Source organism: Notamacropus eugenii, chromosome 2 (assembly GCF_028372415.1).
Source record: "Notamacropus eugenii isolate mMacEug1 chromosome 2, mMacEug1.pri_v2, whole genome shotgun sequence".
In the NCBI taxonomy this organism is placed as follows: Eukaryota; Metazoa; Chordata; class Mammalia; order Diprotodontia; family Macropodidae; genus Notamacropus; species Notamacropus eugenii.
Genome location: NC_092873.1, coordinates 5,990,166 through 6,004,800, shown reverse-complemented (window position 1 = coordinate 6,004,800; position 14,635 = coordinate 5,990,166).

Below are 14,635 nucleotides of genomic sequence, written 5' to 3'. Positions count from 1 at the left end.
ATTAAGCACCTACTATGTGTGAGGCATAGCAAGCAATGATGAGAGGAATACATAAATGTAAATACCTCTGCCGTCGAGAAGCTTATGTTTTATTGTGAAAATCATATGTTTACATATGTTTACATGTTTACATATTACATTCAAATGAAGCACATAAAATATATGCAAAATAAATACAAGGTAATTTATTAGAAGCAGGCACTAGGAGTAAAGGGGATCAGGAAAGGTTTCTTGGACGAGGTGATATTTAATTGAACTTTGAAGGAAACCAGGAGTTCTGAGAGATATAAGTGGACAGGAAGTACTTTCTATGTACATAAAGAGTCTCGTTTCATCCTTTGTTGCAGAAGAAGACCATGCAATCAGAGAAATGATGACATAGCTTGCATTTGATTGTGTTTTGAGTGAAGGAGGGCTGTGCAGGTCACCTAACTGTTGCTGTTTTCTATAATGCCTTTGTTTTGCTTGGCCTCATGGCCTGTCTACTTCTTAAACAGGCCTATTCAATGAATGGGCGTTGTCTCACCCTAAGTAAGTACCTTCAAAGACCTTGGCGTAAAGGGCTCAAGGTCTTCCAGTACATCCTAGGCCATCTCCAGTCATCCTGAGGAATATCAGGCCACTGGATCCAGATGGCTCTGGAGGTGAAGTGAGGCTGGTGACCTGCACGGCCCTTCTTCACATAAAGTGTCTTTGCAAAGATGGGATGTGAAATGTCATGTATTGAGACTAACTGAAAAGTCCAGTTTGGGTAAATCAAAGAATGGATGGAGGAAAGAAACATCTGATGAAGTTGGAATGGCACATTGTAGTCAGATTATGAAGGAATTTAAATGATAGAGGACTTGATATTTGATTCTAAAGGCATTAGTGAAGCACCGGAACACTGGTCAAATTTGTGCTTGTGGAATTAATGTAATTAATATAAGTTAAAGTAATTAGTGGAAAAAGCATTTATTGAACACTTATAAAATGATGAGTAGTATTCTAAGAACTAGGAATAGAAATACAAGAAGAAAGTTCCTAAACTCAAGATTACCTTCTAGGAGGAGGAAGGAAATAAGTACTTATTTCTTCTATGTGCCAGGCATTATGCTAAACACTTTAGAAACATCTCATCTGATCCTCACACCAACCCTTCAAGGTAGGTACAATTATATCCATTTTATAGTTGAGGAAACTGAGGCAAACAAAAGTTAAATGGCTTGTCCAAGATCGCATAGCCATAAAGTGCCTGAGTCCAGATTTGAATTCAGATCTTCTTGACTCCAGGTCCAGCATGCAATCCACTGCACCATGTAGCTAATTCCTAAAAAGAGAAAAAAGCATATGCAAGAGGGCACTCTCCAGGGACATGTGTTTTACATTGGGATGTCACTGGAGTGAGGATTTACCCCATGCAATAATTTTATTGAAATTTTTTTCCCAGGAATGGTGTTGTTGGTTTGATTACTGATCCAAAAAATAGAGGTTGAAAATGACTCTCTGTGTGGAATGTCTGTGTCTGTGTCTGTGTATCTGTGTTTATGTTTGTGTGTGTATGTAGGGGGAGGTGTCAGAAAGGGCAGAAGAAGAAAGAATACACAGGCAGCAAATTGGAATAAAGACAACCACAGAACATCATGGTGGCTCTGTGCTGGGCTACTTGTGGACAGTTCTGGACACTAGGACACTCTGGACACATCACTAGGAAGCCATGGACCCAGGGCTGGATCTGTGGAAACAGTCAGAAGTGAGAAGGAATATCATTGTGCCACTCTGGGCAATCGAGATTGGAGTGGTGAAACACTTGAGGCAAAAACTCTCGAGGTCCTGATCTAGGTAAGTGGTCATGTGAGGGAAAAGAAGAAAGATGCAAAACGTATGGAGTCAAAAATTGCAAGATCTGGCAAATAACTGGATATGGTGGGATGGGAGAAAATAAGGAGTTGACAATAGCTCCAAAGTTGTGAACCTGGAATACTGGAAGGAGGTTAGGGTGGATTGTAGGGAAAAATAAGTTCTATTTTGCAAAAGTCTGTGGGACAAATATTTTGAAATGCCCAATATGCCATTGGCAATATTGTTCTGGATTCAGGGATCAGAACAGAATATATAGATCTGGATAACTAGTTAAACCGTGGTTGAGCTAATGAGCTCTCAAAAAAAAGAGTATAGAGAAACAAGAGGGCCCAAAATGTCTCTTGGGTTACATTACCAGGGCATCCTATTCTTATAAATGTGTACCTCAGGGATTGGAGTATGAAGATCATGATTTATCTAAGTCATGATTTATCACCTTTCTCCAGAGCCTGTCAAACAAGTTAGTATAGATGACCCCAGGAAAAGCACCCACAGGTAATCACTGAGTTTGCACGACACATTTTTAGTAACTGAGTTTTCATGACAGCTCCTGGCTACTTCCATTTCTCCTAACTTACTGTCCATTTAAACTAAGTCTTTGTCCACAAACTCTCCGTTTGTATCTATCTAATAACAATCATTTCTTCAATTTGTAAATCTCTGTGTTGGAAATTGGGGGCTTGCAATCAAAATCAATGAGTAAATTATAGGACAGAATAAATGAACAAATAAATCCATGAATAAAAGAAAAAAATGAATGAATGAATTTAATATATCACCCTTCCCCTTATTGCAGATTGATCTACTAGGCAGAATTTTCTTTTAACTTTTGCCCATAAGCTTTTTCCATGTACTTTATTCTGTTTCTGAACATCAAATGAAACATGATATTCATCAAAAGGGCATGATTACCTCTTCTGCTTCCCCCGTCTCTGCATAACATATTCAATAATCAACACCTTGCCAAATAAGGAAGATGTCCTAAATTGACTCAATGGTCCTGCATTGATTGTGCCTGTTGTGATTGTCCCCAGAGGAACTTGAGGTAATTGTATTCCTACTCACCTCAGAGTAGACCCTTTGGTTCTCATCACAATCCAGTTCCGGGATTCTCTTAAATCCATCTTCACTTCTACATTGACAGTAAGGAAATGATTTAGTTAGATGCTTTCAGGATTTTGATTCTTGTCATTTTAACCATCAGTGCATCATCTTATTGTAGGCAAAGAGAATTTATTTGAAGCATTATTAGAAGTATTTCAGCAGAGTGGACAGAGAGTGTGGATTTAGAAAGACCCGCATTTGATTCCTGTCTGAGTTAATTACTAGCTGTATCAAAAAGAGCAACTTAGTCTATCTCAGGTCCAATTTCTTCATCTCTAAAATGAGACTATTAATGGCATCTCCTTCATTGGATCCTTGTAAATATCAAGTAAGAAAACAATTTCAATTATTTCATAAAACTTAAAGTTCTATGTTGCTGTTGTTGTTACTACTATTATTGTCTTATAATTTTATTTCCCAGAGACATGCTTGATTGACTCAATTTTCCATGGAAATGAAATCTTTTTCTCTTTGTTCTCATTCAAGGTCATGTCCCACCCTCCCCTATCTGCCTTCTCAACTGTATTCTCATGGTCTGTCTCAGCTTCCTGTCGGTGAGTTTTTGCCCAAAATCTCCTTTTGAAGAAATTCCTGGGCCAGCCACAACTCACTCTTCTCTGAGATAAGCTTCTAACTCTCTGGACATTCCCAGCTCCATTCCAGATGTCTCTCCACCCTGAGAATGTTTCCATCCTGTATCCACTCACTTCCTCCCATAATTTCTCTTTATTGATGAGTTCTTGACTCAAACCTATAGTTGAAAAAATGCTGGAGCCAGCCACAACTCAGTTCTCTTTCAATTCCACTCTGAACTCCCTGGACTCTTCTACCTTTTCTCTATTGGTACCTCCCTCCCCCTTTTAGCTCTTTTTGTGTGTGTGTTATCCCCAGTTAGAATGTAAGCTATTTGAGAGTAGGGAGTGTCTTTCTTTTTGCTTGTATTTGCATTCTTAGCACTTAGCCCAATGTTTCTCCCCTTCCCCTCAACTGAAGAAAGATTAATACATGATTTTGGAACTATGTAGACTCTCTCAGTTGCTCAATTTCTTTAGACTCAATTGAAAGACAAGAACTCCAGTTCAGGTATCCCAAAGCATCTGTTGGTATCCGTACGTATGGAACACTTGCATTTGGCTGATCACTTTACTAGATAATGAGCTCCAGACAAGAAAGGAAACAGAAAAACAAACTGATAACACATGAAGCTGATAACAGCAGGAGGAGATGAAGTAAGAAATCAAGAAACCCATACAGAAATAGAAAATATTGTGTATAATCATATATTTTGGGCTAAATGACTCAGTATTTAAAAAGTTTACAGAATTCTATAGTTGGAGTCAAAAGTTTAAATCTTTGACTTAACTGCTTAGAAGTACAAGGATAAGGGACCTTATGCTCAGAAAGCTTAAGTTATTGGACCATGTCCACATGGCTAGTATCTAAGGTAGAATTCGAAGTCAGATCTTCTATAATCCAGGTCTAGCTAGAACTCCATCTACTATAAAACATTGATTTCCTAACTAGATTTCCTAAGTATAATTCCCCATCTCCATTTTTCCCTATGCTCTACCTTCATGAATTCAAAAAGAAAACATAAACCCTTTAGTAAGAAATGCTGAAACTTATGGCCAGAGTAGAAAGTGACCCCAAATTGGTTTTAACCGTGATCATTTCATTGAGATGGTTTCCCCACACACATACATACTATCTCTTCATCTTTTTCTCCTCCTGACTCTTTCTATTCCTTTTCTTATCTCCCTTCTCCTCTTTTCTCTTTCTCTCTTCTTGCTTCTCTTGTCTTTCTCTTCCCCTTCCTCATTTCTATTGCCCCTTTTTTCTCCCCTTCTCCTATTCTCTTCCTTCCTTCCCACCCCCACTCTTTTTCTCCATCCCTCCTTTCCCCTCCCATTCTCTTTCCCTTACACCCTTTCATTTTCTTTACTAACTTCTCTGATCTTTCTTCCTTTTCTCTTGCTATATTTTCCTTTCTTCTCTTTCCCCTGACCTTTGACCTCCTCTCACCTTCTCACAGAATCTTTGTCATCCTATCCCTGCGTTAACCCATCTCCCCTCTCCCTCTTCCCTCCTCCTGCTCTACTTGCCCCATCCTCTTCTCACTTCTCCCTTTACTCTCTCTTACTACCCACACACATACACACGAAATATAGTCACTTCAGACGTATTTAGTCTGGGTATCAGGAGAAAGGATTTTGTGGTGCCCAGAATCAGGTTTCTCTGAACTTTCTGCAATACCCAAAGTTCAGGAAGGTCTGGGTGCCCTAAGTTTCTCTACTTGTTCCCATTGTTAGGAAAACACCACCCCTTATCATATTTGATGCCTCTGATTTGTTGACTCAGGTGAGTGACTCAAGTGGAAAAGAAAACCTAAAGACAAAATAAGGTTGACTATTCTTTTTCTCTCTCTCTCCTTCCCTCCCTCCCTCCTTCCCTCTCCCTTTCCTTCTTCCTCTCCCTAAACCTGTCCTGTTGCTCCATAAGGTAGGAGATACACTTAAGAGATGAATTCTCCTACTACATTCAACTACAATCATAAAGATACTATCAATGAGATAAGTGAATGAAATCGAACAATTAAAGAGGGGATCCACAGGATACTAAAAAGTTTGTAGGAATTACAGGTGTTTTTTCAAATGGAGGTGGGGTGAAAGCACATCTTTCCTAATCAGTAATTACCATATGCTGAGGCTACCACAAAGGTCTCCCCTGCTTAGTCCAGAAGCAGTTAAATTCAGAGACCATTAAGTTCATTTGGTTTACTGGAACTTCCTTCAAAGAAATAATATTTTTGGCATGGAAATATCATTTTCAGATCTAATCAGGTAGCCATAATGGAAGTGATGGAAGAGAGCAGGTGGAAGAGGCTTATCTTTGTGAGATGAAACACTCCATTCCCATATCCAGGGTACATCTAATGCCTCAGAGGAAAATAGGGTGCCCTACAAATATTTCAGGGAGTAACTGAGTATTGAGACTCTGACCTACACTGATAATTTCTAGATTCTGGCCAACTCGAGTCCTGAGAGGGTTCAATGAGCCTTCTCCTTTTCCTCAATGCCCCTTCAATGAGAATGATCCCAGTGAATTTCATTTCATATCTAATAAAATAATACCATCAAATTTCAGTGGAATAAACCTTGCTGAGGTCCACTGTGACCCAAAGTCTCCATTCCCATACACTTCTTTCTATATATGGTCACAGATCCCATTGGACTCAGCTATGTTGTAGCTGAAGCTGTCCTGCTCCTCTGTATTTTTATTGTGACTCTATTAGTATAGAGAACTCCCAGCAAGGAAAGCCTCTACCAATGCAACTCAGCACTTCCTCTGCAACTTTTCTTCTTAGAAAATTACTTGGGATAAAGAGAGTTCAAGTGACTGACCCACAATCACATATCCACCACGTGACAGAGGAGATATTAGAACTTGTATTCTTGATGCTGGGGTCACTTCTCTACCACCTCAGTTCCAGAAAAGTAAAGGTAAATGCTGTTGTTTCATGGCTTCATGGAATCTGGGGCTTCATTGCTTCATGATCTCAAGAACACCTGATTTAATGATTTGGGTAGTTGTATGCTAGCAGTTAATTAGTTTCCACAGAGAACTATAGTTGTTTTATAGACTGCAGAAGAGAGAACTGTGAGTGGGTTGTGGCAGTAGGTTGGAGAGAAAGGTCACTGAGGGACAGACTTCTAGCTAATCTTAACTGTTGAATAATTCTGACTAAGAATGAAAGTTATCTGTAGATAATGATCTGAGTAAAATATCTCATGATGCCAGCCCATCTAGAGTTCAGTTAGAAAGGAAGCAGGTCCCCATGATATCTGTTCTCTCACAGTCAGAGTAGCTCATTCTCTGGAAGAAACTGACTAGAAAGACCCATGATCAAGAAACATTCTCAGCTCCAAATTCCCTAGATCACCTTCAAAAGACTCAGGTAGGTACAGATAATGTGTGTAATCTTAGCCTTTTAGATGGTCCCAAAAGAGGTTCTACGCTCTGGAACTATAGGGTCCTTGCCTTGAGGACACACTGGCTTATGTATGAGTAGAAGTCTGAGTTATATCCTTAACATTCTGTCTTTATGGGGAGTAAAATGACTTCTTTAAGCCCTTAAGGAAAAAATTTATGGGTGAGGCTGCTTACCCCATGCTGGCTCCAATGAATCAAAAAATTTTATAAGGGGAAGGGATCTCAAAGGTCATCTATCTCAATTCTTACCTTAATAATAATTTACTCTTTATATTTCCAAGTAAATATCACCCAACTGTCTTAAACGACCTTTAATGAGTAGTTCTCCCAAAGGTGAATTTCTCCTCTCAAAGATTCCATTTCTTCATATTTATAAATGAATAAATCAATCAACAAATAAAAAAGGGTGTTTATTAAGTACTTACTATATGCCAAGTTCCAAGGATACAAATAGAAAATCAGAACATTCCTTGCTCTCAAGGAACTCACATACCAATTGATTGAAACAATATGTATAGGAAGGTTGAACCCTAGGGCAAATGGAACATCTTGGGGATCATTTTGGTACATAGAAATGGTAGATAGTAATTCCTGGGGGGTCTAGAGGGTCTAGATAAGAAGTAGTGGTCATTTTTCTTATTGGAAGGATTATAGTTGGTGATTCTCTGCTCGTATAAGCAGTGTGAACAACCACATGAAACTCCACTTTGGGGGGAGTGGTGGTAACTGCAGGGCACCTGCCTAACACTATGAGGAGGAGACAGCAAGCATAAAGGTAGAAGTAGACACTCCTTGGTTCCTTTTTGTATACGTACCCATGGTCAGTCATTGTCTGTCTGGGAAGGGAACTGGGAGAGGGGATAATGGAAAGAGTTGAGGGGATGGGCTCCCTACTGTAAAATGAAGTTAAATAGTTTTTAAGAATCTTATATCAAACGGTCTAGAAATGCCATCACATTGTAATGTCTAAACACTGGATTTGTATTCAGAGGTCAACAGGATTGGGCTAGATGATTATTATGGTATATTCTGCCTCTACATCTATGACTTCCAAGCATTGTATGTTAAAGAGACAAGCCAATGTTTGGTTATGGTTTTTGTGGCACAATTGAAAAATCCCTGATCTTTGGATCCCTGCTCTTCCCTTTACTACTTATGTGACCTTGGGGAAGTCATTAGTTTTACTCTTTGTCTTCTCCACTATCAATTCCATTTTGCTCCATGCCCTTAAGTAAGTCATGCAATAGCTATGCCAGCTGGGTCCACAACAAGGTCATATTATAGAAACTCACTAATGTTTCACTATGTTTTTCTTCTCTGATTTCCTCTGGTCAAAACCCTCTGTTTTCCTTAACTCTCTATTCTGTCCTCTCTCAAACCGCTTAACTATGGTTTGATAATAGATGAACTATTTCAATATTCTTATTGAAATAATTGTTTTCTGATATCTGTACACCTCAAAATTTCCTTTGACCCAATTTCTCCTTTCCTCTTCTCCATGAGAAAAACGTTGGCTGCTTCACTGAGGTCAAGACTTTCATTTGTTCCCTTAATCCTACCCACTCTAGACTCATTCTTGGAACACTGGAACTTGGAACATTGATCACCTCATTTTTATGCCCTCTGATCTGTAATTTCTCCCTATTAGCTCATTCTCCACCTAATTAAAAAAATATTAATTTTATCTTATCCTTACAAATCCTTTACTAATCCAAATATCTCATGCCTTTCGTGACAAAACATGTAGGAAAAAATGTATATGTTTTCTTATTTCACTTCCTCATCACCCAGACGCTTCTCCAACCCTTCTAAAATGGCTTCTGATTATAACATGTTAATGAGCTTTCATTCTTCATTTATCAATTATCTATTAATTATTACTCTTATTGCTTTTATTCTATCCTTGACATTTGTGACCTTTGATGTTGGTTCTGTGCCTTTGACTTTCAAGACAATGCTTCGTCTCAGTTTTTCTATGTATCTGACTTATGCTTCTCAGTCACCAGGTAAATCATCCTTATTCTTCTGTCCCTTTAGCATAAGTATCTCCCAGCACTCATACCTGGGTTATTTTCTCTTCCATTAATCTTGGTGATCTGGCCAGTTCCCATGTGTTCAAATATTATTTTAAATAGATATCGAAATTGCAGAATCCTAAAAAGGGGGGGGGGACCTTGGACATCATCTAATCCAATCTTTCCTGGAAAGATCTTCCTTCTAGAATGTCTCAGAAAAGTGGCCACTGAGGATTTATATAAAGAGCTCCAGTAGGGGAGAATGTCCACCTGCTGAAACAGCTCAGTGCACTTTGAGAGAGCTCTGTGTTTAGAACAGTTTCCTTACATCAAGTTTAAATACATCTCTCTTCAACTGTCACCCTGCTTGAATGGATACCTCATTAAGGGAATACCACTTTAAGGGAAGGTTTGTTTCTTTGCCTTTGACTTATCCAGCCTAATTTCTCTTCTGAACTCCAGTCTCCTATCATCAACTAATTGCTGGACAATTTCTCCAGGACATCACATGGGCATCTCAAAGTCACCATATGCAAAACAGAACAAATCAACTTCCCTTCTTAATCCTACTTTTTCTCTTAAGGGTTATTATCACTCAACCAGGTTTGCAATTTCAGTTACAAAGTTCATATAAGTCAAATTAAAGTTATATTTCTTTAACTATTTTCACTCCGTTATAGCCCAAATTTAATTACTTATCAAATTTTACCGATTTTCACTTCTCAAAATTTCTCAAGAGCATAGATTTAGATGTGGCAGGTACCCTTGGGAAAATCTAATCCAATCTTCATTTTACAGATGAGGTTCTTACATCCATCTCTTTCTCTCTGCCTACACACTCCCACTCTCTTCACCTCTCACCTGAACTTTCTCATAGATCTTCTTTACAAATTCACCCCTCTTCAACCCACCCACTACAGAGTTGCCAAAATAATCTTGCTAAGGCATAGGCCTGATCTTGCCAATCCCCTCTTCAAAAACTTCTCATGGCTCCAAAATATCTAGAGAATAAAATTCTAATCCCTCAGCCTAGTGTATAAGGCCCTCCACAAATTGTTATCCACCTAGAGTTCTCTCTTATTTCATAGCATGTCCTTTGACAGATTTGAAAGTATGTAGACTATTCACTGCTCTCTGAACTTATGTTCTTTTTCTGGATTCTGTACATTATTCTGGTCACTTCCACTTCCATCCCTGGAATGCACCCTAATGTCCACTCTTTCTGCCCTTTTTCAGTTTCCCTATATTTCTTATCCCCATTCAAATGCAAACTCCTTGAGAATAAAAACTGATTTATTTGTTTCTTGTATCCCTAGAGATTAGCACATCATCTAGCACACCATAAGGTCCTTTTTTACATTTAGTTTTTATTTTATTTTTCTCAATTATATGTAAACAAAAATTTTTAACATTTTTTAAAATTTTGAGTTCAAAATTTTCTCCCTCCCTTCTTCCCTTTCCCCCTCCTTGAGAAGCAAAGAATTTTATATATCTTAGTCATGAAAACTTTTCCATATTAGCCATATTGCAAAAGAAAAGATATTCAAAAAAGAAACTTTAAAAAAGTATGTTTCAAATTTCATTCAGACTCCATCAGTTCTTTCTCTGGAGGTAGACAGAATTTTTCATGATAAGTCCTTCATGATTGTCTTGAATCATTGTATTGCTGAGAATAGCTAAGTCATCCACAACCATCATACAATATTGCTGCTACTGTGCATGGTGTTATCTTAGTTGTGCTCATTTCACTTTGCAACAGTTCATTTAAGTCTTCCTAGATTTTTCTGAAAGCATCCTTTTTGTCTTTTATTATAGCCCAATAATATTCCATTAAAATCATATACCACAACTTGTTCAGTCATTCCTCAATTAATGAACATCTCCTCAATTTTAATTCTTTCTTATAATAAAAAGAGCTGCTAGAAAACTGGGAGGGGGATTTTCACAGGAAATATTTCTGACAAAGGCCTCAGTTCTCAAATATATAGAGAGCTGTGTCAAATTTGTAAGAATACAAGTTATTCCCCAATTGCTAAATGATCAAAGTAATTTTGAACAGACAATTTTGAGACAAAAAAATCAAAGTTATCTAAAATCATATGAAAAAGTGCTCTATATCACGATTGGAGAAATTAAATTGAAACAACTCTGAAGTACTACTTCACAATATGACAAAAAAAATGATTAATGTTAGGGGGGATATGGGAAAACTGGGACACTAAATTTACTCTTGGTGGAATTGTGAATTGATCAAATCATTCTGGAAAATAATTTGGAACAATTCCCAAAGGGTTATATATCTCCACATACCCTTTCATCCTGCAATATCACCACTAGGTCTGTATCTCAAAGAGATTTTTTAAAAGTAAAAATAACTTATTTGCACAAAAAGTACTTACAGCACCTCTTTTCATGGTGGCTAAGAATTGAAAATTGATGGGATCCCCATCAATTGAGGAATGGCTGAACAAGTTGTAGTATATAATTATAATGATGTATTATTGTACTCTAAGAAATAACAAACAGGATGATTTCAGAAAAACCTGAAAAGACATATATGAACTGATACATATTGAAATAAGCAGAAATAAGAAACATTGTACACAGTTAACACCAATATCATATGATGAAGGACTATGAATAACTTGGCTATTCTCAGCAATACAATGAACCAAGACAATCTTAAAGGATTCAGGAGGAAAAAATGCTGTCTGTCTCCAGCGAAAGAACTTACGTTATCTGAACACAGACTGAAACATATTATTTTTCTCTTTCTTTCTTTCTTCCTTTCTTTATTTCTGTTTGAGTCATCTTGCACAAAATGACTAATATGAAAATGTTTTATATGATTGCACAGGTATAACTTATGTCAGATTGCTTGCCATCTCAGGGAGAAGGAGGGGATAAAGAGGGGGTAGAATTTGAAACTCAAAAATAAGCAATGAATGTTTTTTTTTTAATTTCATTTCATTGGGGGGAAATAAAATACTATTTTTAAAACAGGTTCTATAAATACTTCTGTACATATAGATCCTTTTCCTGTTTCTTTGATCTCTTTGGGGTATAGACCTAGTAGTGGTATTTCTGGGTCAAAAGGTATGAAAAATTTTATAGTCCTTTGAGAATAGTTCCAAATATCTTTTGTAGAACCACTGGATCAGTTTACCATTCCACCAATAGTGCTTTATGGTGTACCTATTTTTCCACATCCCTTCCAACATTTGTCATTTTCCTTTTCTGTCATATTAGTCAATCTGATAAGTATGAAGTGGTACCTCAGAGTTGTTTTAATTTTTAGTTTTCTAATACACCATAAGCCCTTAACAAATATTTTCTTCATGTGTCTTAATGTCTCAAAATTAGCTTAGTGTCCCAAAATTCAGTTCATATATCAACTTCTCTGGAAATCCTTCCCAGAATCCCTTAATTCCTAATGCTCTCTCACTCCTCAAGTTGTCTTACGCTTATCTCTCTACATTTGGAATACTTCAAGTTTAACTTAATCTCCTTGATGACTGGGACTATTTCATATTTGTTTTTATATTTTCAAATATGGCTTGTACATATATAGTAGGCAATTATGATCATTGATTTGTAGCTGAAGAGGACTTAGGAAGCTATTAAGTGCAATACTTTCAATATCATTATTGACCAGAAGTAAAATTGTCCGTTTTATTAAACTAGAAGCAAAGACAAAAGTAGAGAGGACTTGAGGGAACTGAAAAATGAAAATCTCATTACATACTTTAACTGGAATGGAGGCTGGTTTCTAAGGTGAAGTGATACACATCAAAGGAGGGGAGATATAAGGACCTTCTCTTCCTGCCTCTACACCATGCATTCCATGGCATTGTTCAGATGATAATTCTCCCATGGACTTAATTATATCTCTCCCCAACATACATATGCATCTCTTCACTTGTGAAATCTTCCCCTCCCTTTGATATCTAGCTCAGCTGCTTGGTTGGTTTTTGTCCTTCGTCTTTGAAGAGGAGCAAAATGACATCACTATTGTAAAGTGAAATTTCAGTGTGTCCAACTTTGGTTGATCAGACCAATACAAGCTCAGAATGCTCTATCGCAAGTTGGGCACAGATAGTCTGTATGAATATTTGGGGTGGATATCCCAAATTTGCGCATCCTGCATGTACTTGGTTCTGTCTCAATTCTGCTTTGCTCAAAGAGCACAGCACCTTTTCTGATGTGGGCACGCCATGCTAAGCAGTCCTATGCCAGTGTCTCACATGCTTCACAGTCAAATTTAAAGTTCTTGAGAGAGACCTTGAGAGTGTCCTTGTATCGCTTCTTCTGGCCACCATGTGATTGCCTGTCCCATACAAGTTCGCCATAAAATATTCCTTTTGGCAAGCTTACATTCTGCATTCGAACAACGTGGCCAGCCCATCGGAGTTGCGCTCTCTGAAGTCTAGTTTGAATATTTGGCAGTTCAACTCGAGCAAGGACTTCAGTATCTGGTACCCTATCCTGCCACATGATCCTCAGACTCTTCCTAAGACAGTTCAAATGGAAGTGATTCAGTTCCCTGGCATAGTGCTGGCAGACCGTCCAAGTTTCACAAACAGGTGAAAAGAGGTCAGCACAATGGCTCTGTAGATCTTCAATTTGGTAGTCAGTCTAATACCTCTTCTCTCCCAAATCTATCTTCGGAGTCTCCCAAACAATGAGCTAGCTCTGGCAATGCATCCATCAACCTCATTGTCAATGTGTACATCCCTGGAAAGTACACTACCAAGGTAAGTGAACTCATCCACAACATTCAAAGCTTCTCCATTTGTTGTAACCAATGGTTCCACGTATGGAGGTTGTGGTGGTGCCTGATGGAGCACCTGTGGTTTTTGGTGTTAATTATTAGGCCAAAATTAGCACAGGCAGCAGAGAATTGATCCATGCTTTGTTGCATCTCAGCTTTAGAGGCTGCATTTAGTGCACAATCATCTGCAAACAGAAAATCATGCACCAGCACTCGCTCTGCTTTGGTCTTGTCTTGTAGTCTTTTCAAATTGAGGAACTTACCATCAGTACGGTAGTTGACCTTGATGCCGTGTTCATCCTCGTTGAAAGCATTTGTCAACATGACTGAAAACATCATGCTAAAAAAGCATGAGAGCAAGCACACAGCCTTGTTTCACTCCACTGGTGACTGGGAAGGCACAAGAGCTTTGTCCAGAAGCCGGGCAAACATGGCATTATGAAACTGACATATAATATTGATGAACTTCTCTGGGCAACCAAATTTTGACATAATTTTCCATAAACCCTCATGACTAACAGTGTCAAAGGCCTTGGTCAGATCTACAAACATTGTGTACAGATCTCTGTTTTACTCCAGGCATTTCTCCTGTAGTTGCCAGGCAGCAAATACTATATCAACTATTCCTCAGCCCTTTCTGAAGCCACACTGGCTCTCAGGTATATGCCCATCTTCCAGGTGAAGGATCAGCTGCTACCACTTCCATGGAGTCTTCTTTGAACTCCCAGTTTTAAGTAATCTTTCCCTTCACAAATCTTTCAAGCTACCCTGTCTGGAGGACTCATAGACATGTCAATAATACATGAATGGATAATTGTGAAGGTGATACTGTGAATATATTAAAAACATGGACTGCTCTGTGACAGTTTTGCATACTCAATAGGTGTGTTGTGCACACTTAATAAATGTTTGT